The sequence below is a fragment of the Protopterus annectens genome, chromosome 11.part0, assembly GCF_019279795.1.
Source record: "Protopterus annectens isolate FY-2018-M chromosome 11.part0, PAN1.0, whole genome shotgun sequence".
Taxonomy (NCBI): domain Eukaryota; kingdom Metazoa; phylum Chordata; order Ceratodontiformes; family Protopteridae; genus Protopterus; species Protopterus annectens.
This window is the reverse complement of record NC_056745.1, coordinates 1,361,180,993-1,361,199,156: the sequence shown is the minus strand read 5'-3', so window position 1 is coordinate 1,361,199,156 and position 18,164 is coordinate 1,361,180,993.

The following is an 18,164-nucleotide window of genomic DNA, read 5'->3' as shown; positions in this document are numbered from 1 at the left end:
CATTACTGCAATCAACAAAACAAGCTGGAGGTACAGGTTCATAACCCAGAGACTGCCCATACTATGGAATAGACTTCCCATACATGTCAAAGAGAGCACCTCACTGGCCCTCTTCAAGAGAAATCTTGATGAGTGGATGGGAAATAAAAAATTCACCCCGGGGATCACTCCAGTGGCTCTACTCGACAAAGGCACTGGGAACTAAGGTTGGGTGGCACGATGCCAGGGTAATCCTATGGGCTAGGCTTGTAAAGGCTCCAGGGCCATTAGCCTAGTACACACCTATGAACCTATTAACCTATGTACTTTACCTCAGATTCATAAGTATTGTATGACTCAACTGACTCTCAAACCCTTTGATTTTTATTAAGAGAAGTAAATAACTTTCATATCATAGGTTTTCGTTTAGCTTACAATATGCTTGGAATTTACTTTTTAGAACAGAAATCTTGCCTCTCTCTCTTCCCTTTTTAGCTTAAAAATATTACATATATGACACTAAGGCCATTACACATTGTGTATTTTTTATTTTTTTGGCATGTCCACTAAAATTGTAATAATGCTCAAAACACTGAATCCATAGCTAACAGTTTTTTGAGAAGTTTCCATGAAGCTTCAAAGCTGTCTGTGGTTGCAATGAAATAAAAAAAAACAAACGGCTAACACCAACTTCAGGCAGTAATAAATTTGATATCACCAAAGCTTTCAGGTATCAAGTACCCTTTGTCAGTGCTTAGTAAACTCCACCATAAAACATACAGCTTATATACTTACATCAATTAAATAAATCTCACAGCCAATAAAACAATTAATCACAATCAATCCTTAAAAAAACATATATATATCAGCTATAAGATACATTATGTTCTTAAAAATATCATATAAAATGGTATTTTATATATATAGTGTTAACTGTTTTTCTATATTAAACAACCTTTTGTTTTAACTTTAAAACAGGTTTAATAGAAACCATTTGATTGAACCCTGGCAGGTATTCAGCTTGTAAACAGAGAAACCATTGTAATTCCATATTTTCAAATTTTACATTTAAATCACCCCTTCTGAGTAATTTTGCCATAATATCTATAACTCTAAATTTAAAATTATGACCCGTATTTTCAAAAATATGTTTGGCTAAGGAATTGGTTAATATTTGCCTTCTTATCTCAGAGTTATGTTCAATGATTCTCTCTGTTAGGCGTCTAGTAGACTTGCCTACATATAAGCATGTACACTTTGTGCAGGTGGCCAGGTATATGATGTTATTGGTATTACATGTAGCCGAACAATAAAACATAAAAGATTTATTACTATTAGGATTAATAAAAACATTATTAGTCTCAATAAATGCACAGCTGCAACAATTATGAAAAACAAAAGTACCATGCCTAACAATTTTACTTCTCACACATGGTTCCCTCAAATCTTTATAACACAATCTTTCTTTAAGGTTGCTACATTTCCTATAGGTAAACAGTGGATTATTCGTAATAATATTATCCAAACCAGAGAAACTTCTAAGAATCCCCCAATTATTAGTTATAATTTGTTTAATCCCACCACTGCATCTACTAAATTTAGTGATGTAGCGAACATTTGTATATTTTCTAACATTACCATTATTATTATGATTACTAACATCCTCACCAAAAAGTGGCATACATGAAGTTGTCCTGTTCTGTAAAGCATAGTTTTTAGCATCCTCAAGCAATTCATTTTCATAGCCTCTGTTCCTAAATGCAGTCAACGTTTAATAGGTTCATAGGTTCATAGGTTCATACTAGGCTATCTGCCCAAGGGCATTTATAAGCCTAGCCCATAGTTATGTGGCTTTCGCCACCCCTTTAGTTTGAATAAAAACTATGCCTATCATTTTTCTGTGCCTCTGTCAAGCAGTGACACTGAAGTAATCCCTGGGGTATATCTGCGATCTCCCATCCATTGGTCAAGATTCCTCTTGAACAAGGCCAGCGAGGTGCTCTGCCTCACATGTACCGGGATTTTGTTCCACAGCATAGGGAGTCTCTGGGTGATGAATCTGTCCCTCCAGCACGTTCTATTTATAACCGTGTCAAGGTTTAAGTCTCCCACCTTTGTGGTTCTGAGGGATCTAGATTTTTTGAGGTGAAGCATATTCATCAAATCTGGGTTTGACATGGCCTTATATGTCAGGCACAGGTCACCTCTGAGCAAACGGTATGAGACTGAATAGAGCTGGAGTTCTTTCAGTCGGGCAGCATAAGACATATTTTTGAGACCCTTTATCCTTTTGGTGAGGAACTTTTGGGGCCTTTCAAGCTGCAGCAGGTGTCTGGTCAGATACATTCGAACGAGGCATTGTACTCAATCATAGGTCTAATGAGTGATGAGTACAGGGGACGATGACCTCCCTTGATCTAGATGTGAATCCCTTCATGATCAGGTGGGCGATATAGAAGGTTTTCCTAACTACTTTAGCAACATGAGTGTCAAGCGAAGGCTACTGTCAACTTGGGTCCCCAGATCCCTGATGACTTTTTCTGTGCTCAGTGTCTTGCCACCTATATGGTAGCTACGGGTAACCTTCTTTTTCCCAAAGGGTATGACTATGCATTTTTGGCGTTTAACTTCAGGCCATGGCTCTGGCACCAGTTATCCGTTTCTGTGAGGCCCTTCTGGAGGATATCTGTGTCAGATGTGTTTTCGACTATGGCCCAGTTTGCAGTCATCTGCAAACTTTGTCAGCCATAACCCTCCTGTGTTTGCTTGTACTTCAGAAAAGTAGATGCCGAACAAGAGTGGACCCAGGACTGAGCCGTGTGGGACACCACTTGTGACAGGCTTTGAGTCTGACATGGCTCGAGCAACTCTGACCCTATGGGTTCTGTCACTTAGCCAGTTTGCAACCCATCTTGTGATGTATGGGTTTACATTCAAGCTGATGAGTTTTCGATGATACCTGAGTGGGGTATTGTGTCAAAGGCCTTTGCCAGGTCGAGGTAGGCTGTATGGACTGCCTTTCCTCATCAATGGCCTTGGTGACTGTCTCAAAAAGTCAACCAAGTTTAAGAGGCAGGATCTGCCTTTGACAAAGCCAAACTGGGTTGGATCCAAAGTCTGCAAGTTCCCTATGTCTTTATTTATGAGTTCCATTATGATCCTCTCCATGGCTTTGCAGATAAGGCTTGTCAAGCTAATGGGCGGTAATTTCCAGGGTCTGTGGAGGCACCGCCTTATGAAGTGGGACCAATCCTGAGGTGAGGCTAAGATTAAACAGCTGTCCTAACTGTGGGTTTAATTCCTCGTTGAGTTCATGAAGCACACAGTCGGGGACACCATCCGTCCCATGGATGCTGTGTTTTTGCCTTAGTGAGGGCAGTTCTCACCTGGGCGTTGGAGATGTTTGGGGCTACAATCCTCTGGAATAGATATCTCTCCTTTGGGGAGGGGGAGAAGTTTGCACTGAACCTGTCAGCCAGTATGTTAGCAATGTGTGTAGGTTCAGTAATTTTCACATCATTTTGAACTAATTCTGAGCATATCTGGGAGTTTCCTCCTAGGTTTCTAACATAGCTAAAGAAGGCCTTATGATTGTCTTTAGAGTCCTTGGCGATTTTTCTCTCAAAATTTGCCTTGGATGATTTTATGAGAGCTCTTAGATTTTTACTTATAATGATCAAAGGTGTCTTACCTTTCAAGGATTTTGCTCTATCTTGTAGTAGCTTCCTCCTTTTGTTGTAGAGCTTGTTTATGGCTGGGGTCCACCAGACTGGATGCTTGCCTTTGGTACAGAGAGTCTTAGTTTTGTTTGGGATTGCCTGATCCATGCAGTCCTGCAGGTGCTGGTAGAAGGCATTTGTAAGTGATTCAGCGGTTTGAGTAATGTTTACCACTGGCTCAGGGGCCTTAAAGGAGACCACACTAGTTTTAGAAGTGTGAAATCGGCTTTTGAGAAGTTTTTCACTGTGGTCTTTTTGTTTCAGGTGAGGGCGGGATGAGGACCTCCAGCGAGATTAGTTTATGATCTGATCTCACCAGTGAGGGGTATACTTCCGGTGTTGAACATTTTGATCCCATGTTCGTGATGATGAGATCAAGTATGTTTTCTCCTCTTGTGGGGATGGTGACTAGTTGTTCCATGGCATTTGAGTTTATGAACTCCAGGAATCTTTGGGTTAGAGTGTTCGGGCTTGAGTAGTGTTCCTAGTCTATATTAGGGTAGTTGAAGTCACCTAGTATGATGGTGTTTGGAGATACATTTATCCCCTCCAATGTTTTCAGGAAGGCCATGTGAGGTTCCTGAGTTTGAGAGGGTGGCCTGTAACATGCTACAAATTGCAGAGCAGTCTTGCCTATGGTTAATTGCACCTGGATGGTCTCCGATGCATCGTGCGTTGCCACCAACCTTGAGGTGTGGGTGTCCTTTATGAATATGGACACCCTCCTTTCTTGGTGTTGTCCGGATTTTGGGGCCGGCATGATATGAGGTGAAACCTGTTAGTGCTGGGGTGCTCTCAGGAGCCTTGAACCAGGTTTCTGTCACAGCACAGACATCGATGTTCTCCATATTGAGAAGGGCCTCGAAAGTGCATCTTGAGATTGAGACTTCTGGCATTGAGCAGCATTACCCTTAGTTTTTTCCTTTTGGTGTTCTAGGATGGTAGGTTTAGAATTTGAGCCTTGCCTAAAAAGGCACTATGGGGTGGCAAGAGCCTTTGCCAATATCCGGAAGCCCAGGGTGACAGGTGCAAGCCGCAGCGTGGCTTGTCCAGCATGTCATCCCAGGCAGACAGACATTGGATCCCCTTTGAATGACACCAGAATTTAAGCCAATTATTAAAGCTGATCATCTTATCACTGTATTGTGGCATCATTCTAGGTGAAGGTAGGATACTGCTCAAGGTCAGGGTCATACCTGCCTGGGCTACATAATCAGAGAGCTCCTCGATGTCCCTTTTCATGTAGTCCCTCAGGTCGTTGACACCAGCGTGGACAATGACTGAGTCGTACTTGTACCTGCTGTTGAGAGACCTGAGTGCTTGCGTTATGTGGCGGATTCTAGGACAGGCAGCTTACTGTGACCTTCTCCTTACTCAGTCTGGTGCAGTGTGTCTGACTATGGAATCACCAATGACAAGTGTGTCTGGCATTTTGTTTGGCCTTAAGGGCTGTGACTGTTTGACACTCTGACTGTGTGGTCTATGTGTTGCATGTGTTGGGTCGTGAGGTGGTAGTTGTTTGGGTGTCTGCTTTGGTGGCCTCTGCTGTTTTGGTAAATTTTTGAACAGAGCCTCCAGTATGTCTTTGTGTGAGTATGTGTATGATTTGAAGTTGTGATGGTACCATGTGTGACTGGGTATGTATTGTGTGTGGTTACCTTCTCCTCCTGTCTGGTCTTGCCAGTCCCATGTTGAGAGAGCTCAGCCTCCAGTTTGGCCGTATAGTTGCATCTCTCGCATGTATTTGTGTTTTGTGGGAGAAGGAGAGGATTGTACATGAGGCAATTGTAACATTGCCTCAATATTCCCAGGTTCACCAGTTGAGCTGGAGAGGACACTAGCAACTGATCCTCGACATACTAGAAGTAGTAGATAAAGAGACTTTCAAAGGACTCCGGGAAGTGGGTTTTAGGCTGGTGGGGTACTATCTATAATAAGAGTGCTTTATCAAGGTGCAAGTACTGTAGGAGTAAGTGCTAGGCTTTACAGATAGAGAATAGTCTACTTGGGAATCAAGTAGAGATGAACTTTTCAGTTATAGGATATGCTGGTTAGATCAGCAGTACAGCTCGAGGAAGGTAGTTCTAAGGGAAAATTTGAAGAGTGGAATTTAGATGTCCCAAATAGTTTAACCTTGTTTAACCACCGCTGCTCTTGTGTGCAACAGTGGCAACTCGCTAATGCTTTAGCTGTTTTATAGCAGGGGCTGAAGGGAGCTAGGAATTGGCCCAAAACGACCAATGGACTACTAGTTTCTGGCTGAAACTTCACCAAATCAGACAAAACAGTGCTTCCCACTCCCACTGGTAAGCAAAGAAACTTCCCTCCTTCCTAATAAGGCAATGGATCAGTAACAGGAACTAAAAACAAAGCCCAGGGATCAGCAACTCTGAAACTGGACTACTCTAGTTCAGTAAGGTGGGAAAACAAGAGATTTTTGTTTTATTACAGAGATAAGGAAAAAACAGACAGTAAATGCTATAAATGCTGTAAATCGCTAGGCGCACTTTAGTGTGTAGCCTACAGAAACAATTTGCAACAATTAGTAACTTAAAGTGCAATAAACAGTGTAAAATGCAGAAATCACTTAAAGTAGCAGTAAAACAGGCTAAATGCAGTCGCTAGCTTAATAACAGTGGAAAGCCACAAAAATACTTATATCTGGTAGAAAGTCACTCTTTTAGCTCTCTGCTGCTTGGATCACTCTGCAGGCCACCACGAGGATCTGTGCTGAGTTGGTACAAGCTGGAAAGCGCACGTTTAGCGTGTTTTATAGCAGGGGCTGAAAATTGGCCCAAAACGACCAATGGACTACTAGTTTCTGGCTGAAACTTCACCAATTCGGACAAACAGTGCTTTCCACTCCCACTGGTAAGCAAAGAAACTTCCCTCCTTCCTAATAAGGCAATGGATCAGTAACAGGAACTAAAAACAAAGCCCAGGGATCAGCAACTCTGAAACTGGACTACTCTAGTTCAGTAAGGTGGGAAAACAAGAGATTTTTTTTTTTTTTTTTTAATCAATCTGATCAATACATCTTGTGTCATCAGTATTCAACCTGCTCATTCACATAACTTGACTTCTAACTACCCCCTTATATACATGAAGGGGATGCATGCTAGTTCTATGCAAATAGTTATTTTTATTCACATTCTTCTTAAACACTGGTTTGTAATTCCAAGCCATCAGAATTAATATTAATATCTAGGAATTGTATGATGTTCCTTGAGTATTAAATAGAAAATTGTAAAACGTTTGTGGCAGTATTAAGATAATTCACATATGTAATGAGGTCTACTTCATTTCCCTCCCATATGAAAAAAATATCATCCACAAACCTCTTTAAGAATGAGGGTCTGCCTGAGTTACATTAACAATAGTTTGTGGGGGGCTTCAGAGGCTATTTCCAGTGCTGGACCCAGTCGCAGTACTTTTTAATATAATCAAATAAACGTTAGGGTTAGTTAACCTTGCAAAAGTCTGTTTTAGATTTTGGCAGTACTGGACTGGGAGGTCAGAGTTCCGCATGCTTCTCTGTAGGGATTTAGTAAGTTCTGTTTCTTTTTAGGGAGCCTTTTGGGAGCTGAAGACAAGGGAACAACCACGCATTACAGCAGTAGACTGGCTGGGTCCTGGGGCACATTTTTATTAAAGTTTCAGCAAATGTCTAGAGATATTTCTTTCCTTTTTTCCAGCTTAGTAATGAAAGTTTTGATCCAAAATAAGACTAAAGAAAGCATGGCACTGTAGATGTACATCAACTAGACAATTACACCAGTTACAACCTTTTTTTTAATAAGTGAAGCATTCACTAGAGTGTTCGACAAAACTCTTTGGTTTATTAAGCTGCAAAACCAAAAGCTAGGAAGTATGTATGTAACTGCATTTTTCCACATAACCCGCATTCAAGTAACAATAACTTTTACATTGCTGCAAGTTTAAATGAACTTGGGGAATAGTAAGCATTTACAATCAATGTAACTGACAGAAAACCAGTCAGGATGAGCATTTATCTCAAAAAGTCAAGAAGGCCAATAATTGAAGGCATAAAGTTCTGAATAATAAGACAAATTAAAATTAGAATTGTAAAGCAAAGATAAGTGGTGTTTCTTTTTTAGGATAACAAGATCAAGAGAAGAAAAATCCCTGTTTCCCAAAACCATATGTAAACAGGTTTGAGTACTTGGAAAGCCGAAATCTGTGAGAACGAACCCTTGTTGAGATTCCAGTATTCTGTCAAATAGCATTACAAATCAAACATCATTGTCCAAAAGGAGATGCAGAAAATGGTCTCTGATCATAAGAAAAGTTAATAAGTTGAATATAATGTCACCTCATCACTAAGGGTTTTTCATCCAGAAAAAAGGAGGTCATTGTCCCACTGTATTCATCCCTCATTAGACCCATTATAGAGTATAATGCCCCATTTGGTATGTACCTCACAAGACATCTGCAACAGCTGGAAAGGCCACAGAAATACCTCACTAAAAGAATCACAGGCTTAAAGCAGATGCCAAAACTCCAGCTATACTCTCAGGCATATCGTCTATTCAGAGGCGATCTCTGCTTAACATACAAGGCCATGTCAAACCCTGAGCTGTTGGACATGCTCCACTTAAAGAAATCCCAATCCCTCAGAGCCACACGCTCCAAGGATCTAAACCTTATGATCACAATGAACAAAACATGCTGGAGGGATAGGTTCCTGACCCAGAGACTCCCCATACTCTGGAATAGACTGCCCATACATGTCAAGCAGAGCACCTCATTGGCCCTCTTCAAAAGGAACCTTGATGATTGGATGGGAGATAGGAAATTCACCCCGGGATCATGTCAGTCACCCAGCTAGACAGGGGCCCAGAGAAGTAAATATTGTGGGAAAAAATTTCCAAGGAATTGTTATGGCTAGGCTTGCATAGGCCTTAGGGCCGATAGCCTAGTACCAACCTATGAACCTATGAAACTATGAGCCTGATAGATGGGGTTGTCTACTAATGCCTGCAATAATATCAATTGAGTAAAGAGGCCCAATTTCTAATAAAATCCTGCACATCTAAAAGCAAGAATTTGAAAATTGCAGTTTAGTAAAGTAGCTTAAAAGTGTATCTAAAAAGGGGATAGATTTGCATGAAATCATTAATGTATGGATTAATGGGGTCTATATTATATATTCAAAGCTTCAAAATTTCGAATTAATTTTTGAAATATTTTCTGCTTAAAAACCTCAGCTTTGGCCGGCTAAGATCTAACTGTATTCAACTGGACATATAAGAGAATTTAAGTACCTTTATCTGCACTTTTTTTAAAATAATACAGTATTTAAATTGATTTAACTGTGTTGCATGATTATTAACTAAACTGGAAGTTTTGACTCTGTTCTTCAGTTACTGCTTGCTTGAATTTTATTATTTGTTAGTAATTGCAGGTGTGGGGGTAGCCACATTCTTTGATTTCCTGTCCTTGCCTATTTAAGTGGTACAGTTTGAAATATTTTCTGCTTAAAAACCTCAGCTTTGGCAGGCTAAGATCTAGCTGTATTCAACTAGACATATAAGAGAATTTAAGTACCTTTATCTGCACTTTTTCAAATAATACAGTATTTAAATTGATTTAACTGTGTTGCATGATTATTAACTGAACTGAAAGTTTTGACTCTGTTCTTCAGTTAGTTTTCCCACCCACGCTCCCTGTTTCTGTTTTGGTGTTAATCTTAGTGGCTTTGAAACTGCCCGCCCCTCTTGTAAATTTGTGTTTGGATACACCTTCTGGGCCCATTTCATTTGCTCACTCAACTGAGTGCAGTGAGATCATATTCTGATTTCAAGCACTCCTACTGTGTACAAAGAGAGCATCTGGGAAAGAGAACAAAAAAAAAAATTTAAGCTTGTTTCCTGCCTTTCCTGTTAAGTGGTCTAGACTGTTTGTAGGCTTCTGAGCCCCCAAGCCCTTCTGTCTTGGAGGGAAGCCTTCTAGCTTAGTTTTGTTTCTTATAACTAGCCAGTTTTCTAGTTTCAGCACTCAGATCTGTTTCTTTGAACTCAGCACTTGTTCAGAACTCATTGTAAGCACTACATAAGCTGCAAATTACTACAGCACTCAACTTTCCTCACTTGTCTAGTGGAAAGCAGGTTTTAGTACTTAATAAATAAACACTTATCCAGGCATGTCTAAGGGTCAACTCCCAGTGATTTCTCCTGTCTAACTGATGAATCTGGGCATCTTGGAGCAATGCAGCAATTGCCTCATGTACACAGACAACCCTCTCCTCCTACCACCCAACACTACAACCTGTGAGAGATGCACTTATATAGCCAAACTGGAAGCAAAGCTCTCTTCACTCAAGACTGGACTAGACAGTCAAGAGGAGAAGGTAAACACTTGCACCACACCACACTCATCACATAGTCCCTCAAAACCTACACCACCAAAACACACACATAGAAACACAAAACACACACCTACATTCGCGGAGGCTCTCAATAAAAACCTGCCCAAGCATCAGGGACATCCAAAGCATAAACTCAAGCAAACTCCACCCCCAACACAACCCAAATGACACATAGCCCACAAACTCAGTGTGCCACTCAACCACAGCCCATAAGGCATAACAACATACCAAACACTCTAGTCATAGGTGACTTTATAGTCAGGCACACTGATGTTCCACTCACTAGACTAAACAAGGAGAAAGTTGCTGTCAGCTGCCTGTCAGGTGCCAGGATCCGCCACATAACGCATGCACTCAGGTCACTCCACAATAAGTACAAATATGACACTGTCATTGTCCATGTTGGTGTGAATGACCTGAGACGTACCTCCCTGGACTACATGAAAAAAGACATGGAGGAGCTCTCCGATCTTGTATCCCAGGCACGTATGACCCTAACCCTGAGTAGCATCCTGCCATCACCCAGAATGATACCACAGTACAAGGACAAAATGATTGACTTCAACAATGGGCTAAGCTTCTGGTGTCATTCTAAGGGGATCCAGTATTTGTCTGCCTGGGACGACATGATCGACAGTCCACGATGCTTTGCCAGAGATGGCCTGCACCTGTTGCCCTTAAGATTCCGGATACTGGCCAAGGCTCTTGCCACCCCTATAGTGCCTTTTTTAGGCAAGGTTCAAATGACAAATTCACCACCATAACCGGTACAAGCAAGCAAAATCTGAGGGTAATGCTACTCAATGCTAGAAGTCTAAACCTCAAAATGCACTCACTCGAGGCACTCCTTAAAATGGAGAACATTGACATCTGTGCAGTGACAGAGACCTGGTTCAAAGCTCCAGAGAGCACCCCTGTATTACCAGGCTTCAATTCATACCACACCTTTTGACCACATAATCCAGAAAGAAGCACTAAAGGCGGAGGCATGTCCATATTCATTAAGGATATCCACACCTCCAGGCTAGTTGCACAGCATAATGCATCCAAGATTATCCAAGTGCAACTAACTCTGGGCAAGAACGCAATCCAAATTGTAGCTTGCTACAGACCCCACACCATGCCCAGGATTCACACTCCTCATTTCTTGATACACTGGAAAGTATTAGGGTACAACCCAACACCCTAATAATGGGCGATTTCAACTACCCCACCATTAACTGGGAAAACTACACATGTACCAACTCTTTTGCTCAACATTTTCTAGAATTCATAAATTCCAATGCCTTGGATCAACTTATTCACACCCCCACCAGGGGCAGCAATATCCTAGACCTGGTCATTACCAACATGGGAAACTGGTGTTCCACACCAGAGGTCAATTCCTCATTGGTCAGATCCGACCACAAGCTAATCAGCCTAGACATCCACATCCCACCCCCAGCCCCAATTAGGGAAACCATCGTAAAAATCTTCTCAAAAGCCAACTTCACACTTCTTAAGACAGAAGTGGCAAACTTCATGACACCCATGCAGACGGACAATAGAGGTATGACTGCCGAATCCTACACAAATGCACTTTATAAGCACTTACACGAGTGCATGGATCATACTATCCCTAATAGAACCAAGATGTTATCCTCCAAAAAAAGGAAGCCAATCTGGTGGTCCTTTGCCATAAACAAACTCTACAACAGAAGAAAGAAACTGTTGCAAAAAAGAGTAAAATCCCATGACTGGAGGAACTCCCTGGTCAACCTCAGTAAGAAGCTGAGATCCCTCATAAAATCCTCCAAACCTAGTTACGAAAACAAAATTGCCACTGACTCTAAAGACAACCACAAAGCATTCTATAGCTATGTCAAGAATCTAAATGGGAACACTCAGATCTGCTCTGAGTTACAGCACAATGGCACTAAATATACAGAACCAACTGATATTGCCTACATCCTAGCAGATAGGTTCAGTGCTAACTTTACCCCCCTCTCACCCCCTAGAGGGCCCATCTCTATACCGGAAGAATGCAAAGTTCCTATAATCACAGCTGCACAGGTAAAAAACACACTCTCCAAAGCCAAGAACACAGCATCCATGGGACCTGATAATATCCCAGGCTGCATTCTACATGAACTACAGAATTAACTGGCGCCCTACCTAAGTACCATGTTCAATCATTGCCTCACCTCAGGCTTTGTACCCACTGAATGGTGCACCATGATGGTTATCCCACTCCACAAAGGGGGAGCCACGACAGACCCTAGGAACTACCGTCCCATTAGCCTGATGAGCCTGGTCTGCAAGGCCATGGAACGTATCATCATGGAACTCATAAACAAAGACATTGGTAATCTCCAAACTCTGGACCCTACCCAGTTTGGATTTGTAAAAGGCAGATCATGTCTCCTAAACCTGATTGACTTCTTTGAAGCAGTCACCAAAGCCATAGATGAGGGTAAAATGGTTCATACAGCTTATCTAGATTTCGCCAAAGCTTTCGACACCATTCCCCACTCTGGAATTATAGATAAGCTGACTAAACTAGGTATAAATCCCTATGTCACAAGATGGGTTGCCAACTGGCTCATGGACAGAACCCACACTGTGAAAGTAGCGGATTCCAAATCCGACATCAGACCAGTGACAAGTGGAGTACCACAGGGTTCAGTCCTGGGTCCTCTCCTGTTTGGTATCTACTTCTCTGAAGTGCAGGCCAACACAGAAGGTCTTTGGCTAACAAAGTTTTCAGATGACTGCAAACTAGGAGCCATAATCGAAACTCCTAATGATGTGGACAAACTACAAAAGGGCCTCACTGAGACAGATACCTGGTGTCAAAGCCATGGCCTGAAGCTCAATGCCAAAAAGTGTATTGTCATCCCCTTTGGTAAAAACTCTGTGCCCATGAACTACCACATAGCTGGTAGTCTACTTAATGCTGAAAATGTGATGAGTCCTTGGGACACAGGTGGACAGTAGTCTATCCTTTGATAATCAGATCGCCACAGTGGTCAGGAAATCCTTCTACATGGCTCATCTCATCACAAAAGAATTCTCATCCAGAAAAAAGAGGTCATTGTTCCCCTCTACTCATCACTCATTAGACCCATTATAGAGTACAATGCCCCTTTTGGTATGTACCTCACAAGACATCCACAACAACTGGAAAGACCACAGAAATACCTCACAAAGAGGATTACTGGCCTCAAACAGATGCCCTATGCAGACCGTCTCAAAAAACTACAGCTTTACTCCATCGCATATCGCCTACTCAGGGGCGATCTCTGCCTAACATACAAAGCTATGTCAAACCCAGAGCTGTTGGACATGCTCCACTTAAAGAAATCCCAATCCCTCCGAGCTACACACTCTAGGGACCTAAACCTTGTCACCACAATAAACAGAACATGCTGGAGGGATAGATTCCTGTCCCAGAGACTTCCCATACTCTGGAACAGACTACCTATCTATGTCAAACAGAGCTCCTCATTAGCACTCTTCAAGAAAAATCTTGATGATTGGATGGGAAATGGGAAATTCACCCTGGGGATCACTTCTGTGGCTCTGCTGAACAGGGGCACAGGAAAATAAATTTCTTGCGTGGCGAAAGCCAGGGTACATTTTTTGGCTAGGCTTGTATGAGCCCTAGGGCCAATAGCCTAGTACCTACCTATGAACCTATGAACCTATGAACCTATAAATCATTGGACAGGAAACTGGCTCATTAATAGATCCTAGGAAGTTAGGGCAGATGGCTGTACCTCTTCTAAAAAAGCCTGTTACTAGCAGTGTACCCCAGGGTTTACATCTTTTCAACTCCTCTTTGACATTTAGTTCTCAGAGGCCAAAACTAACATTAAGGGCTTGTGGCTGCCCAAATTTGCAGATGACTGCAAACCTGTTGCCACCATAAACTCTCCAGGGGACACCAAGATCCTCCAAGAGGGCCTTTCCTAAACAAATTGGTGGTGTCAAAACCATACCTCTCAACTGTCCAGATTTTCACAGAATGTCCAGAGTTTTGCCTCATATTTTTGGTGTGTTCCTCCTAAAATCTGCACCTTTCCAGTAAACAGGTGAGGATTGAAGTCATTAAATAATGACAAATATTTGAGTTTAAGATTCCACATCCTTCAGAAAATTCATGCTAATGCAAAACCTATTATTCTATCAATGTTCTAAGCTTGTAAGAGCAATAGTTAAAATGTGTCCCTATTTGTCCCCCCATCATTTAGGCTTTGCGCAGATTTTCTGCTGTAAGAGGTTGAGAGGTATGGTCAAAACCATGGACTAAAACTAAATGTCAAGAAGTATATAGTCATATAATTTGGTAAGCATGACTCCCCTTTCAAATTTTCACAATGACAATACACTCCAGAAAATTGATCCCATAGTTAGGGATCTGGGAACCTATGTCTACAACGAAGTGTTTTTTAATCATCATGTATTGACTGTTGTAAGAAAGTCCTTTTTCGTTGTACAGATTATTATGAAAACACAACTGTTCTACACTCAGCACTCATTAGGCCAGTCAGTGAGTATTATGCCACTTTTGGTATGTACCTGTCTAAACACTTGCCACAAATGGAATAACCACAACACTTTCTCACTAAAACAATCAAGGGCCTAATCCATAATGACTCTGCAGACTGCCTCAAAGTCTTGTCCATCTTCTTAGTACCATACAGGCTATGGACAGGGGACCATTCATGAAATTCTAGATAGTTGAGAGGTATGACTGTATTCTTACGTGCACTGATTTTATTCATGACAGTAAATGTAGCTCTTGGTAAGTCAGGAAAATGTGCTGTACATTTGATATTTTTATTTAACTTGAGACAAACTGTAGGGAGCTTACTGCATTGCCTGTTTCTGTACTGCATACCCTTCAGGGTTTTCAGTACTTTTTTATCCTGCTACCAAGTAATGCTGGAGTTAAATTATCCTTCATGTATTCCTTTGTAGAAACCTTTAGCCTTTCTTTTCTTTTTCCCTTTTCTTTCAGCAGAGAAAGTGGTGGAGTTTGCCTTCATTTGCTAAAATATTCTGTGATTTATTTATTTTTAGTACAGTACCTGAGAACAGAAGCATAGCAGGGATGGGCAAAGGGGGCAGCTGCACTGGGTACAATGTGATAGGGTACACAATCGTGAAGTACATCTCCTGCATTCTTCTTTCTTTGCCAGCATTTCTGAATTTCAGTACAGAAAGGTAGCACTTTGCGCGTGGTACTCTGTAGCAAGCCAGTTGCAACAAATGTAACAATTGTCTTGCTACAGTTTAAAAGTAAAATATAAATCTTTTTTTTTTTCTTTTTAATTGAAGAGAGTGGTCATCTGGCTTGGAGCACCCGAGTAAGATGATCTTTTTTGTATTAACGCATTTTATTAGCAAAGCTGGTTGTACATTGATACCCAGATATATTGGAACGTATGAGAAAGTCAACATTACTTCCTTCTTTGTTCACTGAAGAATACAGTAAGACATTGGTGTGTGCCATTTCTTTATATAGCTTCATATCACATGCTTCCTGTAAAGTCTATGTCCCAGTGCAGTGCATAGCATAAGGTTAAAACATTTGAAGCATTAACATTGACAGGTGGTTGCTCTTCACTTGGAATGAGCTTTTTCTAGGTTTGAATACAGAAATACAAAGTCACTTTTTGCATCAGAGACTTACTTTTTGTTTATTGGTTGAAGGGATGTAAACAATGTCCTCAACACAGTTAATAATATTGGCATGGAACCTATCAACTGGTAAAAGCAATGGAAATTGTGTTATTTTATGGCCTGTGAAGTGCTAAACATGGATATGTTGCACGGCACGGAGTTCGTTGATCCCTTCATTCTTTATTAAAATGTGATTTATGAAAGCTAAATTGTCTTAGCATCTACATGCAGCATCTTGACAGATTTAGTCTTTCTGTTTATTTACTTTACACTTTTCTGCAATTCCTGGTAAAAGTACTTGCCTAGGATAGAATAAAACAACTTCTATTCTTGTTGAAAAGGTGTGAAAAATTCCATCTCGCCCATGGAAATGTCACTAGTTTGGCATACAGTTTTTGTTCGTTGCATCCTGTATTTGCATTTGGCAGATTGCATTGATCATAGGTGTTAAGTTCAGCATGCCTATACTTCATTGAGGTATGTGTGCCCGCAGTTCACTAGATTGACTTTTAAATATCCTAGTTCATTTAATCACATTGTGTTAGATGCTGGAAGCAGGTGGTGCATTTCCCACTCTCCATTGCAGCGCAACTAAAGGATCTACGTGATTTCTCAGTGTGCTATCTTATAGATTAGATGTTAAACTGAGGCCTAATGTGCTTGAGTATTACTGTATGTGTTACTAATCAGTTGTACTTAAAAGACTAACCAAATTTAAGGAGATATTAGTGTTATAACTGAATATAGGTTAGCATAGATTAGTATTCACTTAAAATTAATAAGCAAGATGAATTTATGTGTGTGTGTGTGTGTGTGTGTGTGTGTGTGTGTGTGTGTGTGTGTGTGTGTGTGTGTGTGTGTGCACCCACGCGTATGTGTGGTCCTTGAAATAAACTGAGAAGGGTGGGGAGATCTGGGAGTTGGAGTAGGAGGCGCCCATGGTTTGAAAATAGCCTGGGGCCCAAGGCATACTTAAACTTCCACTGCTGGTAAGTTTGACCTCATTAATATTATTGTAGATGGTATTTGTCAGTAAGAAAATGGCAGTTGAGGTGCTGTTTATCTGTGAGAATATCATATTCAGAGATATAGACCAGAATTTTTTTCTGTATTTTTTCACAAACCTTAGCTAATGGGGTTAGTTGCCTGTTGGTTTATATTCTTCTGTTGTTTTAGTTATGTAGTCTTAGATAGTTGGGTGAAGCATGAACATTTGATTAATGTTTAGTTCTGTCAGACACTCTGATATGCAAAATGTTAAAGTAGTAAATTAATTAGTGAAAGCATGTCAAAGCGAATTTCACCTGCATATTATGGAAGCACTCATTTCACTTGATTAGTGGTTTGGCATTAACAGTGAGTATGTACATTTATGCATGAATACGTAAATATGTTTTAATTTTTGGATGATACTGTTAACATTGTTAGGTGGGTCCTCCATCTGATTTGTATGAACTGTAAACTCTCCCTTACATTCATTGTCATAATCAGATTTCTATTCAGTTATTTATTTTCTGGTAGCATTATTATTATTATTATTATTAATAATATCGTTATTTAAATTACTGTTACAATAACACTGAAGTTACACATTCCTCTGTATCATATTACATATGTGTTTGTTATTGTAATGTGTATGGAGCTTTTTCTGTTCTAAGACGTGAACAAAAATGGACATTCTTGCTCAACAAAATGAGAATATATATATATAAAAAGGGGCTGACAGGAAATTCTGAGCAATATCTATGGGGATGGGTTAATGCAGTAAGTGAGGAGGAGTAGGAAGGGAGGGATATCTCTCAACATCTCACAATAACGATCGGTAAGGATTATTTATGAAGGTAGCAGAGACTAAGGAAGGCAAGAGAAGAAACTGCTGAGATACTACAAGTAGTCAGCTAGCAGACGTAGTGGTCACAACAGGTGAATATGGACTATTGGAAAATATGGCCTGACTTGTGTGGTTATTCAACTGTATAAAATATGGGGACCCTGGAAACCAACAAGTTATATGGGAAGGGTCAGGGAGAGTTTGGAAACTTTAAGCTGGTCTCGTACAGTATCTCATGGATGATTCAGAAGAGTTACTTTTTAAGAAAGGTGAGCAGTTTACTTTGCTGCTTCTTTGTGTATTGAGCCCAGGTTCAGCATAAGAGCAGACTAACCTATATAAACTTGAGTGACGCTTCACATCAGCAGTTTTAAGCTGTTCTTATTATAGGAAACATATTTTCAGTAGAATATTGCAGCACATTTATCACATGGGATTTATTTGTAACACAAGAGTACTTTGTTCCAGCTACTGGCACATCTTGTTGTGTAAGTACTCACCTCATGTAACTATAGCAGCAAAACACAGTCAGCTTTGAATAACCATGTGAGTTCAAATCTCAAGAGGTTTGCAGAAGAAG